The sequence below is a fragment of the Alexandromys fortis genome, unplaced genomic scaffold (genome assembly GCF_014885135.2).
Source record: "Alexandromys fortis isolate MF-2015 unplaced genomic scaffold, M_Fortis_MF-2015_v1.1 scaffold_72, whole genome shotgun sequence".
NCBI classification, from domain to species: Eukaryota; Metazoa; Chordata; class Mammalia; order Rodentia; family Cricetidae; genus Alexandromys; species Alexandromys fortis.
The window spans coordinates 5,862,013-5,881,787 of NW_026067969.1; the positions used below are offsets into that span (position 1 = coordinate 5,862,013).

Sequence of the window (19,775 nt, forward strand, 5' to 3'; positions counted from 1 at the left end):
CATCAGCCATCCTGGCACCTGTTAGCAAATTAGAAATGGGCTCCTCCCACCCGAGGCCTGGCTGTCTCAAAAAGGAAACAAAATGCAACAATAATGCTAAAAGTTGGAGAGAAGGCAGCTGACCAGTTAAGAGCCTGGCTGCTCTCAAGGACCATGGTTCAATTCCCAGCACCCACATAGCCATCTGTAGCTCTAATTCCAGGGGATCCAACACCCTCTGCTCGTCTCCATAGGCAATTGGGTACATAGACATAAATTCAGGCAAAATGTCCATACACAAAAAATAAAACAATAAAGCTAAGCTGGGCTGTGGAGGCACATGACTTTAATCCCAGCACTTGGGAGGCAGCGGCAGGAGGATCTCCGAGAGTTGGAGGTCAGCCTGGTCTACAGGACAGCCAGAGCTGTTACATGGAGAAACCCTTTCTTGAAAAACCACAAAAAACAAACAAACAATAGTAAAACTAACTGGAAGATAATTTACCAGTATATCTACTATAAATTTATTTATTTATTTATTTATTTATTTATTTATTTATTTATTTATTTGAGACAAGGTTTCTCTATGTAGTCCTGGCTGGCCTGGAACTCTGGGCAGACCAGGCCTTGAACCCAGAGAACCCACCTGCCTCTGCCTTTCAAATGCTAGAGGTAACCTACCATATACTTAAATGTGCACTAGCTTCACTTGTAGGAACTCAATGGTATAGAAACACACATATGTACAAAGATGGCATCACTGTGATAGGAGACATAGGAAGTGGTCCAGTAGTTAGGACTGCATCAGTAAACCATGGCACATATGGAATATAAACAATCATTATGTCAGGTGGTGGTGGCGAGAGCCTTTAATCTCAGCACTCGGGAAGCAGAGGCAGGTGGATCTCTGTGAGTTCGAGACCATCCTGGTCTACAGAGTAAGTTCCAGGACAGGCTTCAAAGCTACAAAGAAACCCTGTCTCGGAAAAAAAAAATCAACACATTAAAAGCTGTGAGGGGCTGCAGCGTGGCTCTGTGTAGGCAGACTTTTCTGTCTCACCTGCAAGATCACAAATAAGCACAAAGAGACTCATTAATCATAACTACTCGGCCAATAGCTTAGGCTTATTATTAACTAGCTCTTTCAACTTACTAACCCCTATATCTTACTACGCTCTACCATGTGGCAGAACAGGGTGTGTTCATCTCCTGCTTTCTCCTTCCCAATGCTCTCTCCATCCGGCTCTCTTGCTTAACTTCTTTCTGCCTAGCTGTTGGCCAGTTGCCTCTTTATTAAACCAATGAGATTAAAACATCTTCACAGTGTACACAAGGCTTATTCCACAGCAGGTTATGCTTGGCATGCCCAAGGCGCTGGGCTGAATTCTTAGCACTGAAAACAGTATCCAGGATACACTGCTTAGCAAAAGAAGTCCCACATTATGGACTGCATGAATCTGTTTAGGAGGGATAATGATGTATATGTTGCAATGAGTGTTGGCAAATTCCCTCTAGGCCATGCTTCTGCTCAGCAAGCTTCTAATCCATGCTGGCAACTCTCTACTGTGTGTTCCTTACCAAACAACTTGGTTCAGCGTCTAGTGCAGCCTGCAGCCCATCTTTCAGAGCTTGAGGTGTCATCTTCCCCATGCAGCTTCCCTAGTTTACCCCATTGCAGGTCTTATTAGGTTCTTTTTGTTTGTTTGGTTGTTGTTTTTTGTTTTTGTTTCCTTCTCAAAGCAAAAAGAGTCAATGTCTGGAAAGGAAGAAAAGGCTGAAAGCTTCACTACGTAGTTTTAAAGTTGGTTAAAAAATCGATGTGACTAGCTGAAGGGTAGGTGTGTAGATTCAGCGAACAGTTGACAGCCCAGAAACTCTCATACTGATAGTCAATTGTCACAGCAAAAGGGGACGGAGATTATTCAGGGAGGGAAGAATAATCTGTACAGCTTGTGTATCTTATCAGTCAGCTGGTGCACAAACCACTGATACCCACGTCCACATCCACAAAAACGCCCGGTGTTCATTGCTGTCCTCCCTGACTTTCTTCTTTCAAGTAAGGATGTACTCGGGAACACGGAACACTTCGCTTTAATGGCTAAACAATTTACTAACATACGGATCTCTACAGTTAGCCTGGGAACTATAAGGACCAGGAGGACCCACACAGATGAAGAGCTGGAGCAGATGACCTGGAGACGTAGATCCACCCGCAGCTCAGCTCAGAATTCACTGTCAGCTCGGCTTCCACTGCTTTTACCGGACGACCATCGCAGTCGGGATGAGTGTGGAAAAGGAGTGAGCGCGGGTCGGTTAGCAGCAGCCCGCAAGTACGTTCGCGGGCACCTGCACCTTTTGGGGCAGCTACTCAGCAAACGGACGGCAATAAAGGGTTGAAAACTCTGGCCCAATGTCTATCGGAACCCGAACAACGATAGTGAGCCGCTACTTATGTCCTCTCAGGTTTATTTCGCCGCTCTTGCAGTAGCAGCACAATCCTCAGGTTGCAGGGATCCCTGTCCCTTTAAGAGGGCTGAACTTCGCTCCGTTACTTCCGCCCCGAAGTGGCTTGGCGCAGGCGCGTTGGAGAGTAGGGCGAAGCCGTGGGACGCTTTCCCCTTTACAGACGTGGTAACGCCCTGGCGGCCGCGGGCTCGCCCGGCCATGACGTCACTTCCGGGGCGGAGGACAGCGAGTGGTGCAGTGAGGGACAAACAAAAGGAGGGCGCCGGAGGAGCGCGGCGTCCGGCGGCGGGACTGTGTGGCAGAGGGCCGGGGCTGCCTGCCGGGCGGCTGCGAGCGGCGAGCTCAGGTGAGTGGGTCGGGTGGGGGATGAGACACGCGCTGTCACCTCACGGAACCCACCCCGACGTGCGCCCCGCCTCCGCAAGTCCTGTGCGGCTATCGCTGCCCGCGGGCGCCGGTCAGCCAGGCCCCGCGCCGCCGCTGCCCTCCGCTTCGCCCGGCCTCCCGCGGGCGCCGCTCCCGACCCCACCCTCCTGGCCGTGCCGCGGCACGCGAGCCCCCTCCCGGGCACCCTGTGCCCCGCGCGCATCTCACCCGAGTTTCCGCTGCGCTTCCCACATCACACTTGCTGCGCTGGTCCCCGCAGACCCGCTCCCCTCCGCGCGCCCGTGTCCGCTTCCCTGTGGGTCCCGCTGGGCGTTCTCTGGACAGCACCCCCATCAGCAGCTCTCCCGGTTCTCAGCCTTGGGCTTCCCGGCGCCAGTCTCTTTCCTTGGACCCCTCCCTCTTCCTGATCTGCGGGACAGTTCTCTGCCATGAGGGCAGGATCACCGGCTTTAGGGACCTCGGTCTTTGGCCTGGGGTTTCCCGGACGACCGGTTCTTGATGTGAAACTCCAGTTGGTTCTGCCGCTGTCTTGTGCATCCAGCGGCGGGAAGGAGTATCAGATCCGGGAAGGTGTGATGAGCCAGAGGTCAGCAAAGATGCTCCCAGGCTGAAGGAACAGCTCAGAGAGCTGTTTTTTTTGGGGGGTTTGTTGTTGTTATTGCTTGTATTTTGAAACAGAGTTTCACTATGTAGCCTTGACTGTCCTTTAACTCTATGTAGACCAGGCTAGCATCGAAATCACAAATTAGTCTGCCTCTGCCTCCTGAGTGCTGGGTAAAGACGTGGGCCATCCAGCTCTGCTTGAGCCCTGGGTTCTTGAACCTGCTTTGGTGAGGATTCCTCCCCTTCCTCAGGACAGGAGTGAACCAAGCTGGGCTGGTTCTCTTCTGATGCAATCACTGCCTTTTCTGGGAAGGACACGCGGATTGAATGAGGGATGAGTGTTAGCCTTTTCCTGATGGGAACCGGGCTGACATAGTGGTAGTTGTGGGGCAGCCGCACTTACACTGCCTCCTCTTCTTCCCCTGTCCACTAGGGTACCTTTAAGAATGAGGTGTGGAAGGGGGAGAGGGTGTGTGAGGACAGGGGACCTTGTGTGCTGAATCTTGGAGACAGAAATGAGTAGCCAGAGGCTCCAAGGTCCTTTTCTACCTTGCAAGTGTGTTAGTGGTACCTTTAACCCTGCCATTTGTGTTCTGCCCTCTGGAGCAGGCACACCAGCAGACAGACAGACAGACACTGCGGAAAGAATAGGTTGACTGTTGGGGGTAGGAGAGTGGGAGTGCATTCAGAAGCCCAGGGATGGTGCCAGTGGGCTAGGCTGTTCACGCTGTTTCCTTGATGAAGGTCATGCTCTCTGTGGCTGTTTGGAGCAGGCAAGGACAGAGGAGGAGCGCTGGAGGATGACTTCCTGGAGCGTGTGTGATGGGGTCCAGTATTCCACTTTGTTTTGAGGATGGTATACAAGAGCAGAGACCAGAGAAGCATTTGACATCCTCCCATCTACCCCACCCCCCAAGTCGGCCTCACACATTTGTTCTCTGTGCCAAAGGCATACTTGCTAGGATGAAGTTTCTTTGCAAATTTGAGTGGTCTCTGTGGATGGTGTGGGCTCCTGAGAATCATCCTAATGGGGCAGAACCCCAGCTTGCTGCCTGGAAGAGCTGGAACCAGCCAGTTCCCAGCTCACTCACCTGAGACTGTAAGGGATTCCAGGTTTTTAGGTAGAGACACCGAGGCACAGGTTGACCAGCACAACTGATAACTTAGGAGTAATAAATGCAGACGTTGAACATAGACTGTAGTGGTCCTGATAAAGCCCAGAGGAAGGAGGAGGGAACCTGCACTTAGTGAGCAGGCTGCCCAGGGTACCTGTCCTTCAAGAAGGGATTAGAAATGTCAGTGAGTCCAGAATCCTACTTTAGTCATGACCGTGAAGTGGACAAGCTACTGTCCAGCAGTGTCCCAGCCCTGTCTGAGACAGAGGGTGGGGCACAGGTGGCCTGGGTGGCCTCTGCTCCTTCCTGGCTCTGGGTGCTTTACTGCATGGTCACATGTAGGTTGCTGGGTGCTTTCCTGTCTTGTCTTCTTGTGGCTAGGAAGACTGTGTTTGACCTCATGCTCACAAGTTGACAGGTGCTCTCCAACCCATTAGACGCATCTAGATCCTGCTGTTTGCTGTTTCCTTCCTGGATAACTTCTACTAATGATTTAACTCCCTCACAGCTGGACCACACTCCCCTCCTGGGCTGCTTTTGCTGTCTTCTAAGTCTGGAGTGGCGCCCACACTCCTCTCTCACACTGCCACCTTGTCTCTGGTAAGCCGTGCAGAGCACAGTGTCCCGTGGGTAGTTGAGCGCTTGCTCACTGTGGAGAGCTAAGTCCTTACGTTTAAGTGGCAATCCTTGTCTGGCCTGGCTCACCCCTTGCCACTCCTCTCTCTCCACTTCCAACTTCAGGGCTAGTTGTGACCAAAGACTAGCTTGTAGCATCTTGCCCACCTCTTCTCTCCTGCCAGTGAGTACATGCTCTACCTCCAGCCTGGATCATTCTTCTACTCCTCATGCCCAGGGGTCAACAGAAACCTGCTCTTCTAGGAGTCTGTACCAACCAATCCCTCAGGGCTGGGCTGGGCTGGGCCTGATCTCCAGCAAGGGCCTTGCCTCCAGATTGAAATTGCTACCTTGGGGACTCTTTGGAGACCAGGGTCTGTGCAGCAGGTGCTCCTGTTGCCCTGGAGCCCCTTATAGGCCCTGGCAGTATCTCCAGGCTCTTTAAAAAACAGTGGCCCGGTGAAAATATTTCTGAGACCTACAGATAGACCTATTTATTGACTGTAGCTCTTAACTTCCTAGGGCAGCAGCAGCGTCCATGGAGCAAAAGGAATGCCAGGACCCTGTGCATCCAGACAGGGACCAGCCTCAGCACCAGCAGCCAACACGAAGATAGCAGAGCCACCTCAGGGTAAGGCTCTCTTCAGACTTTCTGTACTGCCTCTCCCAGGCAGATAGTATGGCCCATGCCTCCATTTTCATAGTTCTTAGTCCCTGTAGGATCCAGGGCATCTGAGTGATCCCTGCTTGCTCTGCATTGGTGTTTTGTTTTTGTTTCAGTAGTGGGAATTGAGTCCAGGGCCTCATACGTGTTAGACAGTGCTCTATCTTTAAGTGACTTCCTAGACTCAGCCTGTCCGAGGTTGGACTTGAACTCCTGATCTTCTGCCTGTGTCTCCCCGTACCAGGATTAGAGGCACACACCACCAGTCTGGGGTAATGCAATGCTGGGATAGGACCTGGCTCTTTGTGTGCAAGGCAAGCACTACTAGCCCTCGCCCCCAAACTTTATCCCTAGTCCTTGTTTTACTTTTTTTTTTTAAAGATTTATTTATTATGTATACAACATTCTACCTCCATGTATGCCCGCATGCCAGAAGAGGGCACCAGATCTCATTACAGATGTTTGTGAGCCACCATGTGGTTGCTGGGAATTGAACTCAGGACCTCTGGAAGAGCTGCCAGTGCTCTTAACCACTGAGCTATCTCTCCAGCCCCCTTGTTTTACTTTTATGTTCAGGCAGGGTCTTGCTAACTTGCCAGGTCAGACCTTGAACTCGCAGTTCTGCTTCAGCTCCTGTGAGAGGCCCAGCTGGTGTATTCTTTGAACCCAGTGCTATTGCACTGAGCCTCTCATTGTCTTCCTCCCCACAGATCTTATTAGTGTGGATAGCTAGTGACACATTTCCCAAGATGTGTTCCTTTGGACACGACCCTTTTGGTCCCAGAAGTTAGATAATTCTGCAGCTGCTGCAGGACTTTGAGAGCCTTGAGCATGATGGGTTGAGTAGTTCTCGTACTGAAGTGGTCACATACCTATCTGTTGGAGGTGGAGGTCCCTTCTAGATAGACAGTTTTTCTTTTTTCTTTTCTTTCTTTCTTTCTTTCTTTCTTTCTTTCTTTCTTTCTTTTTTTTTTTTTTTTTTTTTTTTTGGCCTGGTGTTTTCTTAGCTCAGACTTGGTAGGTAGCTAGGGATGGTCTCCTGCCTCCTGAGTGCCAGGATTACAGACCTGTTTTGCCTAATTAATAAAAACCTAGAGACATAAATTGTTCAACCTGAAGGTTGCAAGTTCCAGGACAGCAAGGGCTACATAGAGAGACGTGGTCTCAAAAATAGCAACAAAAGCAGAAAGCAATTGAAAAAGGGGTGCAGGGAGCTCATTGACGTTGTTAGTATAAAGATTAGATTCCTAGCAGTCCTCCCAAACAGGTGGTGATGACAGTAACATGTCCCTCCCTTTCGAACCTTTTCGAGAACTTAGCAGAGTGTGTCTCAGAAAGTATTCTGTGCTTAGAGCTGGCCTGTGCTGAGACTGCTGTGCAGCATGCAGAACACTCTGTGTGACAGGATCTCGGGATTGTTTGCCACAGCTCGAGCAGTGGTCTCTGTCACTGTTAACCCACATAGAAACTGAGGCTCAGAACCAGGAAGCAACCTGCTGAAACTACCCATGAAGAATGGTGACGTGAATTTGAACTCAGATCCTGTAACTCTGGCTCTGGTCCTTTGTTCTTGTCTCAGTCTTCCAACTTCTGTCTATGCCTATGCTTCTCCTGGAGGAATGCAAGAGCCCCTTACCCCAGCCCTAGCCTGGACTTTAAGGAAATAGTCATCTGGGCAGGGGGTTGATGCTGCTTTCAACATCTAGTAGCCCAGGCTGGTCTCAAACTTTTTTTTTATTATGTGTATGAATGATGAATATTTTGCTCGCACATATGTCTGCACCATGAAACCCTTGAAGGTCAGAAAAGGGCTTCAGATTCCCCTGAACTGGAGTTAGAGACAGTTGTAAGTTGCCAGTGTGTGTATTGGGGATCGAACATGGGTCTTCTACAAGAGAAACAAGTGCACCATGGTGTACCGCGGCCAAGGCCAGAAGGTGCAGAAAGTGATGGTGCAGCCCATCAACCTCATCTTCAGATACTTGCAAAACAGGTCTTGGATTCAGGTCTGGCTGTATGAGCAAGTGAATATGCGGATAGAAGGTTGTATTATTGGCTTTGATGAGTACATGAACCTCGTATTAGATGATGCAGAAGAGATTCATTAAAAAACAAAATCAAGGAAACAATTGGGTCGGATCATGCTGAAAGGAGATAATATTACTCTGCTAAAAAGTATTTCAAACTAGAGACCGTCAGGAACTTGAGAAGTTGAAGAGGGAGTGCAGTGATCTTAAAGGTGTCTTCTGTTGGGAGCATAGTCCAAAATATTCATGTTGTTTTAGTGGCCCTTATATTATTATCAGGTGACAATACATGCTGTGAGATTGTTTTTATTACAGAGAGAGAGAGAGAGAGAGAGAGAGAGAGAGAGAAAGAAAACAAGTGATCCTGACTTCTGAGCCATCTCTCCGGTCCAGCTCGATTCCTTTACCTCAGCCTCTAGAGGGCTGGAATTGTAGACGTGCTCCATCATGTTGTTTAGATTTTTTTTTTTTAAATATTTATTTATTTATTATGTATACAATATTATGTCTGTGTGTAGGTCTGCAGGCCAGAAGAGGGCACCAGACCCCATTACAGATGGTTGTGAGCCACCATGTGGTTGCTGGGAATTGAACTCAGGACCTTTGGAAGAGCAGGCAATGATCTTAACCTCTGAGCCATCTCTCCAGCCCGTTGTTTAGATTTTAGTGTCATAGAAGGCGAAGTCCTCACCCCATCTTCGGAGACCAGGATAATGGGGAGAGACCCCCTCCACATCTCCTCTCTGGTGCCTACTTCACCAAAGTCAGGACACTGTGGAGCAGCCTACTTTAGCTCTCTTGTTTCTTGGAAGAGAAGCCAGCGTCTAGAGCCCTTTCACAGGACAGATTCAGACAGGCTGCTGAGCCTGGCAGACAGAAAGCACATTCCTGCTGCAGCGCCCCTGGGGCCCTGCTCTGGCCCTGCTGGCTGTGTGGTTTCTTGACTTCAGAGAGGAAGGTGGAAAAGGCCTGCTGTGTGGTGCTGTTGTACTCTTTTGTTTATGGGAACAAGGTCAGCAGTGACTGCCCTGCCCTGTGGGAGCTTCCTGTTGGTTGTTGAGGAACTCTGTCCCCGGAGAGAGGAGGCCGTGCTGGGCAGTGGGCAGTGCCTGTGTGAGATGGGAATCCCTTCTCTGCTGGAAACAGTGTGCAGACGAGCCTAGCCGACACATGCTGGCTTCTGCTGTCTGCCTGAGCTGGGGCCCATGCAGGTTGGGGAGAAGTGTAACATTTGAGTGGAATTGGGTTGCTGGATGTGCCTGTCTCCCCGTACAGACGCTTGAGTCATGAGTTAGCCATGACTCTATTCTTACAGCCCTCAAGCCACTTTTCTCCTGTTGCAGAACCTTCCTTCCAGACATAAATCCCAAGGGTCGGAAGGGAAGGGGTAAGGGTTTCCCAGTGTCTGGGTCTGGAGATCCTCTGTTGGGCACAACTGACATCAGAATTTTTTTTTCTTTTTTTGAAATGGGATCTCATGTAGCATAGCCCAAGCTGGCCTTGAACTCCTGCTCTTCCTGCCTCTACCTCCCAAGTACTACGATTATAGGTGTGCACCTCCACACCCAGCATCAGCAGGGATTTTATAGTGGGGCATGGCAAGCCTGGCAGCTAGAATATGTGGGGTGCTGTTTGGCAGGTTCTGAGTCCCTTGCTCCTGGTGCCCACTTGACCTGATGGTTTTCCTAGCTCCTCCCCAACCTTGCACTCAGTTTCCTCCTCTGCTCTCCCCTTGCAGTTGCCCTGCTTCTTTGAGAGATATGAGCTGGGCCCTGCGGAGCTGGTGGCTCAGCTTCCCCCACCTTCCCAACCCCTGATCCTCCACGAGCATCCTTAGTGCTAGGAAGTCTACCAGGTTGCTGCATTCGCTCCCAGCCCAGCCTGTGTGCTAACCAGACCAGGCTCACAGGGACGTGGTCATGTGCCTGTATTGTAAGTGGCAGCACAGCACCAGGACTGAAACTAAAGTCAGCAGCATGCTGACCCATGCTCCGTCTACTACACCTTGCCGCTGCTTCTCTGCATCTTTACTCCGAGGGCTCTTTCAGTGTGTGACCCTGACCCCAAACTAGAGTCAGTCCTGAGCGTACACGCAACAGAAGCTCCCTGTGTGCTCAGGCTTGGTGAAGCCTGAAGACTATGCTGGGGACACTGACCAGAAGAGCACCCGTAGCTCCAGCTCAGTCTCCATCTTTGGTAAATAAAGCCAGGGGAGTGGAGTAGAGCTCCCTCCAAAACCAAGGTGGATATTTGTGTTTTAGTGTTTCCGTCTGTCGAATCTGCCGTGTGTGTGTGTGTGTGTGTGTGTGTGTGTGTGTGTGTGTATGTGTGTAGACTTCACCTTCCTTCTCTTGTGAAAGAGTCATGGGATGGATGTTTCTGGAAGGGCTGTGACCCCGCCACAGATGTCTTGGGCTCTCCTGGTGCATTTCAGCTGCACCTCTGCTTTGCAGAAAGTTCTCTTCTGTCTCTTGACACCTTGCATCAACTAGCTGCCTCCCTGGCTTCTGATTTGGGGCAAGACAGCTTGCCTTTGCTGGGTCCCCTTCGCCGCCTGGGCAAGGCCAGCCCCTCTTTCCCCTGGATCCACAGCAGATTGTCTGCAACTGGGGCTTACACCTCCATTTCTTTTCTTTTTTTTTTTTTAAGATTTATTTATTTATTATGTACACAGTGTTCAGCCTCCATGTATGCCCTCAGGCCAGAAGAGGGCACAGATTTCATCACAGATGGTTGTGAGCCACCATGTGGTTGCTGGGAATCGAACTCAGGACCTCCGGAATAGCAGTCAGTGCTCTTAACCTCTGAGCCATCTCTCCAGCCCCACGCCTCCATTTCTTAAGACAGCGGGTGTTCATGGCAGGTCATGACCAGTCTTCAAGGCTGTTTTGCCCCCAGGTATGCATACCTAAAACTGGGCTCCAGTATTTTCTTAGCACCTGAAATAGTAGAGGCTTCTGAGTATAACCTGCCAGGGGTGCTTGCAAAAGGAGTCTTTTCCTAAGGGGTGTCTTGAAAGGCCTATGGATGCAGTGAGGCCCAGGAGACCTGTTGTCTTAGGGAGTGCTTGGCATAGAGGCAAGTCATATTGGGGTCCATCTTCCCACCAGGTCCTATAACATCAAGTCACATCAGCTCCCTGGACTTCCCTCCACGTTATAAAGGGATTTTTCAGGCCTTCTGTTCTGGGAGCAACAGCAGTAGTGACGTGCACCTGTAGTCCAGGAGGAGTTCATGAGTTCACCAGTTCAAAGGCAGCCTGGGCAACATCCCAAGCAACCCCATAGTAACTCTAATAAACATTTTTACTGCATAGGCACGACCCAGAAGCTTTTTAGGGACCGCTTTATTCAGTTCTCAGTGCAACCTTCCAAGGAAATAGCCCATTTTATATATTTTATATAAATATAATGTTATAGCCCATTTTACGGATGAGGTGAAATTCTTTTCCCATGTCACTCACTGGTGAGGTTAGGAGCCAGTCATTTGCCTGGCTGTTGTTGAAAGCTAAGGTGCAAGAAGTGCTGGGCACAGAGGAGGGCAGGCGGGGGAGGGGGGTAGTCCAGGAGGTGGCCCTTGCCCAGCACCCTTTATCAGAATGCAAGCCACACCCCTAGAGGTTTGCAGAGGACAGACCTGTTTGGGAAGCCCTGCCTTAAAGTGAGAGCAGTTCAGATACTTCTAACCCTATTGTTCCAGCCTGCTGTCTTTCCTAGGCTTTCTCAAGAAGTGGGGGAGTGCCCTCCTGTGCAGGGTAAGTCCCACAGTCTTTGACTCATTCCAGTTGGATGTGGGGTCTGGCCAGGATGGGGGGCTGTGTGGCACAGGAGTGGAGACCTCTTCTCACCTCTTGGCATGCTACATGAGGAAGCATAAACCCTGGGACAGATTCACAAGCCTGAGTCCATGGGCACAGCCAGCCACTCAGTGTCTGACAGACCCTCTGAGGACCAGCCCTTCCCCCTCCCTGGGAGCATTTTAGAGGGACAGTGGCCCATCTGTGCTGCAGGGAGGGGTGCCAGCCTCCCTCTGCCTACAGGGAAGTTTTCTCTTAGGCTCTGTTTGTGTTCAACAAAAGGCTCTTTGTGCTCTGCAGGCTTGCCAGCTCCTGAGGGCCAGCTGCCCAGGTGTAGGAGCTGTCTGAATCTCTGTAGGGTCTGGGCATATTTGGGTGGTCTCTTTCCAAATGGAAGGAAGGGGCAGCATATAGTATCTCGTGTGTGTGTGTGTGTGTGTGTGTGTGTGTGTGTGTGTAAGAAGCATCAACAGGAAATTAGGTGCATCATAGTGCACTGTTGTAGTTCAGCCGCTCAGGTAGTTGAGGCAGGAGGATCGTCTATACGTGGGCTTTGGAGCCAGTCTAGGCAACATAGACTCCTTGAGGAAAAGGAAGAGGTATGGGGGTGAGAAGTAAGGAACAGAGGAAGAAGGATGGGAAAGGGGCTCTGAGTGAAGATGGGGCCCAATGCCTGAGGGCTGGCTATCTGGGCCTTTCCTGGGTCCTAAAACCAACAAGCCACTCCACTCTCACCTAGACTGAAATAGCAGAACTATGGGAAGTTCTGTAGGGATGGCAGGTTGGCTTGTGGGCCCATGCTCTCTCACCTGTGCCAGGTTTTAAATAGGTACAGCGCACTATCTTGTCTTTAGTTACCACTGTGGTGCTCTGGACAGCCATGGTCCTCCTTAGTTCCTGCAGTGATGCTCTGGACAGCCGTGGTCCTCCTCAGTTCCCACAGTGATGCTCTGGACAGCTGTGGTCCTCCTCAGTTCCCACAGTGGTGCTCTGGACAGCTGTGGTCCTCAGTTCCCACAGTGATGCTCTGGACAGCTGTGGTCCTCCTCAGTTCCCACAGTGGTGCTCTGGACAGCTGTGATCCTCCTCAATTCCCACAGTGGTGCTCTGGACAGCTGTAGTCCTAGTTCCCACCGTGGTGCTCTGGACAGCTGTGATCCTCCTCAGTTCCCACAGTGGTGCTCTGGACAGCTGTAGTCCTAGTTCCCACCGTGGTGCTCTGGACAGCTGTGGTCCTCAGTTCCCACAGTGATGCTCTGGACAGCTGTGGTCCTCAGTTCCCACAGTGATGCTCTGGACAGCTGTAGTCCTAGTTCCCACCGTGGTGCTCTGGACAGCTGTGGTCCTCAGTTCCCACCGTGGTGCTCTGGACAGCTGTGGTCCTCAGTTCCCACAGTGATGCTCTGGACAGCTGTGGTCCTCATCAGTTCCCACAGTGGTGCTCTGGACAGCTGTGATCCTCCTCAATTCCCACAGTGGTGCTCTGGACAGCTGTAGTCCTAGTTCCCACCGTGGTGCTCTGGACAGCTGTGGTCCTCAGTTCCCACCGTGATGCTCTGGACAGCTGTGGTCCTCAGTTCCCACAGTGATGCTCTGGACAGCTGTGGTCCTCCTCAGTTCCCACAGTGGTGCTCTGGACAGCTGTGATCCTCCTCAATTCCCACAGTGGTGCTCTGGACAGCTGTAGTCCTAGTTCCCACCGTGGTGCTCTGGACAGCTGTGGTCCTCCTCAGTTCCCACAGTGGTGCTCTGGACAGCTGTAGTCCTAGTTCCCACCGTGGTGCTCTGGACAGCTGTGGTCCTCCTCAGTTCCCACAGTGGTGCTCTGGACAGCTGTAGTCCTAGTTCCCACCGTGGTGCTCTGAATGTGTTCCCACCTTAGAGTTGAGACAGCAGAGGGGACATGGCTAAATGTCTCTCCCCTCTCCAAGTCCTTCCTGGCCTGTGTGTTGCCCCTTAGAGTGAGGGCTGCGGTGGCTGTGGTGTGTCACAGGGTGCTGGGGCGCAGGACTGGCCTTTCCTCACTTGGTAGTATCCTATCCTTGTTAGTTCAGTTATAGTCTCCAGCAGGCACCCACGGCTAAAGGCAACTTGTTCCCAAGTGTGTTTCCTACTTACAAATACAACATATTTAAATAGTGAGATATGAAAGAGAGAACCTTCCCCACTCTCTGACTTAAACTTATACATGCCATCATGAAGGTTTTTTGTTTTGTTTTAAACTGATGAACACTTTTCAAATAAGAATAGGTATGTGGTAGGTTGCCACACTCATGCAGGCAGCCCTATGCTCTTGAGTGGTTCTGAGTCTTCCTAATGCTATGACCCTTTAATACAGTTTTTCATGTGGTGACCCAACCATAAAATTATTCCATTGCTACTTCATAATTGTAGTTTTGCTACCGTTATGAACTGTAATATAAATACGATATGCGGGATATCTGATCTGTGACCCCTGGGAAAGGGTTGTTTGACCTCCAAAGGGGTTGTGACAGCCTGAGAACCCCTGCTTTCGTGGATCTTTTGAGTAAGGGTGCCTCTAAGCACCTGAACTCATTCCTCAGTTGCTGCATGGTGGAAGGAGAAAGCTGACTCCCTCGAGCTGTTCTCTGAGCTCCATTGCACTGGGTATGTGCTCTTGCATATGCGCAGCTGCACACACACATTCAATAAATGTAATTACTTAATTACAACAAGAAAGATTGGGCAACTCATTTTTGAGTCATCTTCTAGCTGCAGAGCTTTTTTTAAAAAATAAACTGCTCTCTCACTCTCTCAAACCCCCTCCCTCCCCCCTCCTCCCTTTTAAGACTCTAAGACAGGATTTCTCTGTGTAGCCCTGACTACCCTGGAACTCACTCTGTAGACCAGGCTGGCTTTGAACTCACAGAGATCCACTTGCCTCTGCCTCCCTAATGCTGGGATTAAAGATGTATTCCACCACCATCCTGCTAAATTCAGTCTTTCTCTCTTTTTCCAAGACAGGATTTCTTTATGTAGCCTGGGCTGTCCTGAAACTCACTCCGTAGACCAGGGTGTCCTTGACGCAGAAATCTGCCTGCTTCTGCTTTCTAAAGGTGTATACCACCACACTTGCCTCTTGCCTTTCTCTAAGTAAATAAATAAATAAATTTGCTTGCTTGCTTGCCTATTTATTTAGTTAGTTTTTTGAGACAGAGTTTCTCTGTGTAAAAGTCCTGGCTGTCTTGGAACTCGCTCTGTAGACCAGGCTGCCCTCAAACTCAGAGATCTGCCTGTCTCTGCCTCCTGAGCGCTGAAATTAAAAAATTAAAGGTGTGTGCCACCACTGCTTGGCATAAACAAAAATTTTTTAAAGGCTTAAGAAAAGTAGAATGGGGCCGGGCGGTGGTGGCGCATGCCTTTAATCCCAGCACTTGGGAGGCAGAGTCAGGCGGATCTCTGTGAGTTTGAGACCAGCCTAGTCTACAAGAGCTAGTTCCAGGACAGGCTCCAAAACCACAGAGAAACCCTGTCTTGAAAAACCAAAAAAAAAAAGTAGAATGAAGGTAAGAAAGTACAAAAACGGAGAAGAGTGGGCTCATACTTTCATACTTTTTCTTTGTTTTTTCTGTTTTGTTTTTTTTTTTCAAAACAGGTTTTGTGTGTATGTGCGTGCGTGCATGTGTGTTTATTTGTGTAGTCCTTGGCTGTTCTGAAACTCAATCTGTAGGCTAAGCTGGCCTCAAACTTAGAGATTTACCTACCTCTTGCCTCCTGAGTGCTAGGATTAGAGACGTGTGCCAACACCACGGAACTTTCTTTGTTTTTATTGTATGATGCATGTAACATAGGGTATAAGCTGGTGGCTCAGGTCAGGGTGTTGGACAGGTGTGGTGTGGTGGTGGTGGTGGCTTAGGTCAGGGTGTTAGACAGGCAGGGTGGGGTGGTGGTGGCTCACGTCAGGATGTTGGACAGGCGGGGTTGAGGTGGTAGTGACTCAGGCCGGGTGTTGGACAGGCCGTGGTGTAGGCTGGTGGCTCATGTTGGATGTTGGACAGGCGGGGTGGGTGGTGGTGCCTGCATTCCTTTCTGTACCGTACTCATCACCTCTATCTCAGAAAAGTTCATCTTGCAAACTGGAAACTGTCCCCAGTAGACACCCCTACTCCCTGGGAGACTCGTTTCTCTTTGAATTTGACCTCTTGGTACTGTTGTTGGCATCACCAAACAGCAATAATGCTGTCCTGACTGGATGCTTTTGGGGCTCACACCTCTCATGTCCTTGTCAGCAGGTTCTCTTTTAGGCTGGTATCTCTAGGACATCATGTGGGTCATTGCACACGGGTTTGTGAAGAGGGAACATTCCTGTTTCAGAGTTACAATATGTATGTTTGAGCTAAATGATGTGCGTGGGGCCACAAGATTGTTTCGTGCTAGAGATAATTTTTTTTATTCCCCCTCCCCCCCCCGAGATAAATTTGAACTCATTTGTCTCCATCTGCCTGCCACCTAGGAGAGAGCAATGGCTGTCTGGGTGACTTATTTTGACCCTTCTGCTCCCACGTGTAGCTTGTTTAGAATACATTCTGTGACTCTGAGGATGGGGCTGGATCTGGCATGGATGGGGCTGCCCTGAGTTAAGCTCAGGACAGTGTCCTTGGGCAGAGAGAGTCCAGGCTGAAGAAGGGACTGTGTTCATCTCTGTGGTAACCTGCGCAGCAGCTGCTGCAGCCTGCTGGACCTTCACAGTGTATGGCTGGGGAGAGGACCAGCCCCTGGGGAGGTACCTTTCATAGAATGAAATAGCTTAGGCGTGTAGGAAAGTGGCAAAAGTCAGTCTTCTTTGCCATGTGGGTCCTAGAGACTGACAGAAGGACAGATGGACAGAGCAGAAGAAAGTGCAGACAGATCTGGGAGCGTCAGCCATGACAGGGTTACCTCTGCAGCTCAAGGGAAAGAATGAGGCCAGAAATTATGTCAGCTTCAAGTTTCCCATGATTAGAGACTATCCCTTCCAACTACACCAGTAAATTTCAGTGAGTTAAAGACCTGAAGCAAGGGGCTGGAGAGATGGCTCAGAGGTTAAGAGCACAGGCTACTCTTCCAGAGGAACTGAGTTCAGTCCCCAGTAATCACATGGTGGCTCACAGTCAGCTGTAACGGGATCTGATTCTCTCTTCCGGTGTGCATGAAGACAGACCACTCATCTACATAAAATATGTGCATAAGTAAATCTTAAAAAGAAAGGAAGAAAGACTGAAGCAAAGTTTGGAAACGCTGAGGGAGGCAGCTCAGCAGCAGGCTGCTCACTAAGCCCATGTGAGTGCTGGGTCCGACTCCCAGTACCAGAGACACAGTCTCTGGTTTGTTGTTTAGTTCCCACAGTCTCCTCTTCTGCCTTCCTCCTCCTCCTGTCTCTCTGCAGTGGACTAAGAGTAGCCCCCATAGGCCTGGTGGTGATGGTGCATGCCTTTATCCCAGCACCTGGGAGGCAGAAGCAGGTGGATCCCTGAGTTCTGTGCCAGTCTGTTCTACAGAGTGAGTTCCAAGACAGTCAGGGCTACACAGAGAAATCCTGTCTTAAAAAAACAAAAAACAGGGGGCTGGAGAGATGGCTCAGTGGTTGGGAGCACTGGCTGCTCTTCCAGAGGTCCAGAGTTCGATTCCCAGCAACCACATGGTGGCTGTAATCCATCTGTAATGAGATCCGGCCCCCTCCTCTGCCGTGCAGGCATACATGGAGGCAGAATGTTGTATACATAATAAATAAATAAATAAATAAATAAATAAATAAATAAATGTTTTTAAAAATAGGCCGGGCGTGGTGGCACATGCCTTTAATCCCAGCACTCGGGAGGCAGAGGCAGGCGGATCTCTGTGAGTTCGAGGCCAGCCTGAGGCACCAAAAACTACAGAGAAACCCTGTCTCGAAAAAAAAAAAATCAAAAATAAATAAATAAAAAGAAAAAGAAAAACAAAAAACAGACAGATTACAACCCTGAGGAGTTCCAGTTAAGGAAGCAATAGTGTAATGCTAGCTGCATGACCTCCAGAGAGACTCAACACCATGAACATCGGGCTCATGGAGATGGATAGACACAGTAGCTGCCAGTGTCTGGGGGACTGGAGGGGTTAGTGACTCATGATCAGAGTTTCTGTTTTGCAAGATGAAGAGGCTGTGCCAGCAGATGGTGGGGACAGCTGAGCCACTGCTCTACTGCATCGCGCCACTGGCCAGACACAGGCATGGGACAGTGGCTAATTTTGTGGTAGTTGTATCTTTTCACCTCCCAAAGCCAGCTGAGAGAAGCCATGGACACCACAGTGGATTCTGGGCTGGGCTCTATCGCCAGCCTCTGCGTGGCGTGGAGAGCTGCTTCCAGTGTGGGTGCTTACTCATCTGGCTCCCTGGACTGCTGGAGGGTACTGCACCTCACCACTCCCTACAGCTCCAGTCCCTCCCTGAGGCAGGAAGTAGGAGGGGCCACCCCTTGCTGGCCCTACCCAAGCCACATCCACCTGAAACTGCTTGCCCACCACACCCAGGTCCACACCCAGCCTGGCCCACTCCCACCCTGTCTCTTTTTAAGAGTGCTGTGGGTATGGGCTGCTTTGCATACATCTGGCTTGGCTCAGAGGTATAGGGCGGTAGCTGATCATGCCAGCTCAAACTGCAGAAGTAATAGGACTGCCTGTAGGAGGTAACCCTCTACTCAGGTCACCGTCACCAGGCCGAGGCCTCCTCCAGGCTCTAGTTCTGTGATTAGCATACACTCTAGCCTAAGGTGGGGGGCACTTTGGATGTGTTCTTACCCCCACAGGACCTAGCCAAGGGCTGAATTGAATCCAGGATGTGCTTTGAGATGGGGGCAGGGGCAGGTGGATGAGCATGAATTGGATTGGGGTGTCTCCTTCCTCAGGCAGCTTGCTGGTCTGACCTCTCAGGGCCTAGGCTGCCTCACCTGCATCTGGAGCCTTACTGCTACCTTGCTGGGCAACACAGGTGAGCTTGTCTTTCATAAGAAGCCTGGATATTCCCTATGAACTGACGGGCCCAACTTCTTTATCAGAATCAAAGCAAGTATTATGGAATGGAAACCACAGCCAGAAGCTGCTCCTACCCCAAATGGCTGACTCTCTGTCTCCTGGATGAGTGGCACAGGGTGCATCACTCCCTTAAGCTTTTGGTCTTTACCCCTCCCCTTCTCCAATCTTCTGCTGCCCTGGATGAGACCGTGGAGCCAGGAAAGGTACCCTGTGTGGTTCCCAGCTGGAGGTCAGCAGTGTGATTCAGCCGGCCCTCCCCAGACTACTCCGTGCCCTTCTCTCCCAGGAGTGTGGGTGGTGTACAAAGCCAGCTGGTCATTAGAGGGCTAGGGCCTTCCTGTGGGATAGGCACTCGTCCTGGCCCAAGAGTCTAGGCCTCACCAGGAGAACGTCTCGGGGTGGCTGCCGGTATTGTCTGCTGGCCCTGAGGTGACCTAAACAATGGGAACCCGGTGGGGGGGACATGACTGGACACCTTTGAAGGTTTCTTCAACACCGTGTGTGTCAGGCACTTTCTGTACGTGGGGCCCTAGGCAAGAGGAGACCAAGTTCCATAGAGTCATGAAGCCAAAGCTCAGCCAGGAGAAATGGCCTATGTTGTGCTTGGTTAAAAAAAAAAAAAACTACACTGGGCTGATGTTTACCTCCTAGAAACTCTACTTTCCCCATCAGTGGAATGGGCTAAAGAGGACAGGGTGGAGAGATTCCACCAGAGCCCATGTGGGAGGAACCTTCTTTGTACTGTAGCTATTGCTACCTCTACTAAGGGCCCCAATGCCTTCATCCTCAGGTGCCCTCAAAAGATTGGTGGGGAGTACTTGGCATTTGTGGAGAGGATTCAGCAGATTGAAGGATTTGTTACGGCTGTCATGATCAGCATAAGTATGAAAATACAGTAGTTTGGATTCCTCCCCAAGGTGTCTCACTTCTGAGAGAATGAGACCAACCTAACAGTATTTAAAATTGGTGTGAGCCGGGCGGTGGTGGCGCACGCCTTTAATCCCAGCACTCGGATCTCTGGGAGTTCGAGGCCTGCCTGGTCTACAAGAGCTAGTTCCGGGACAGGCACCAAAGCTACAGAGAAACCCTGTCTCGAAAAAACAAAAAAAAAAAAA

The 19,775-nt window shown here is 50.4% G+C and overlaps 1 protein-coding gene and 1 pseudogene across 3 annotated transcripts in view; both read left to right on the top strand.

The window, feature by feature from the left end:
* Positions 1 to 1,067: 1,067 nt before the first annotated feature.
* Positions 1,068 to 19,775, top strand: part of Lrrc8a (leucine rich repeat containing 8 VRAC subunit A) — a 44,099-nt gene continuing 25,391 nt past the window's right edge. Inside the window, exons 1-2 of one of the 3 annotated variants that reach the window (XM_050154966.1) lie at positions 1,078 to 2,791; positions 5,688 to 5,796. The gene's annotated coding sequence lies outside the window, so the exon portion shown is untranslated. Of the gene's footprint in view, positions 2,792 to 3,052; positions 3,419 to 5,687; positions 5,797 to 19,775 lie in introns of those variants that run through there. The other 2 variants (XM_050154968.1, XM_050154969.1) reach the window with 2 other exon arrangements.
* Positions 7,740 to 10,608, top strand: LOC126509240 (small nuclear ribonucleoprotein E-like; annotated as a pseudogene).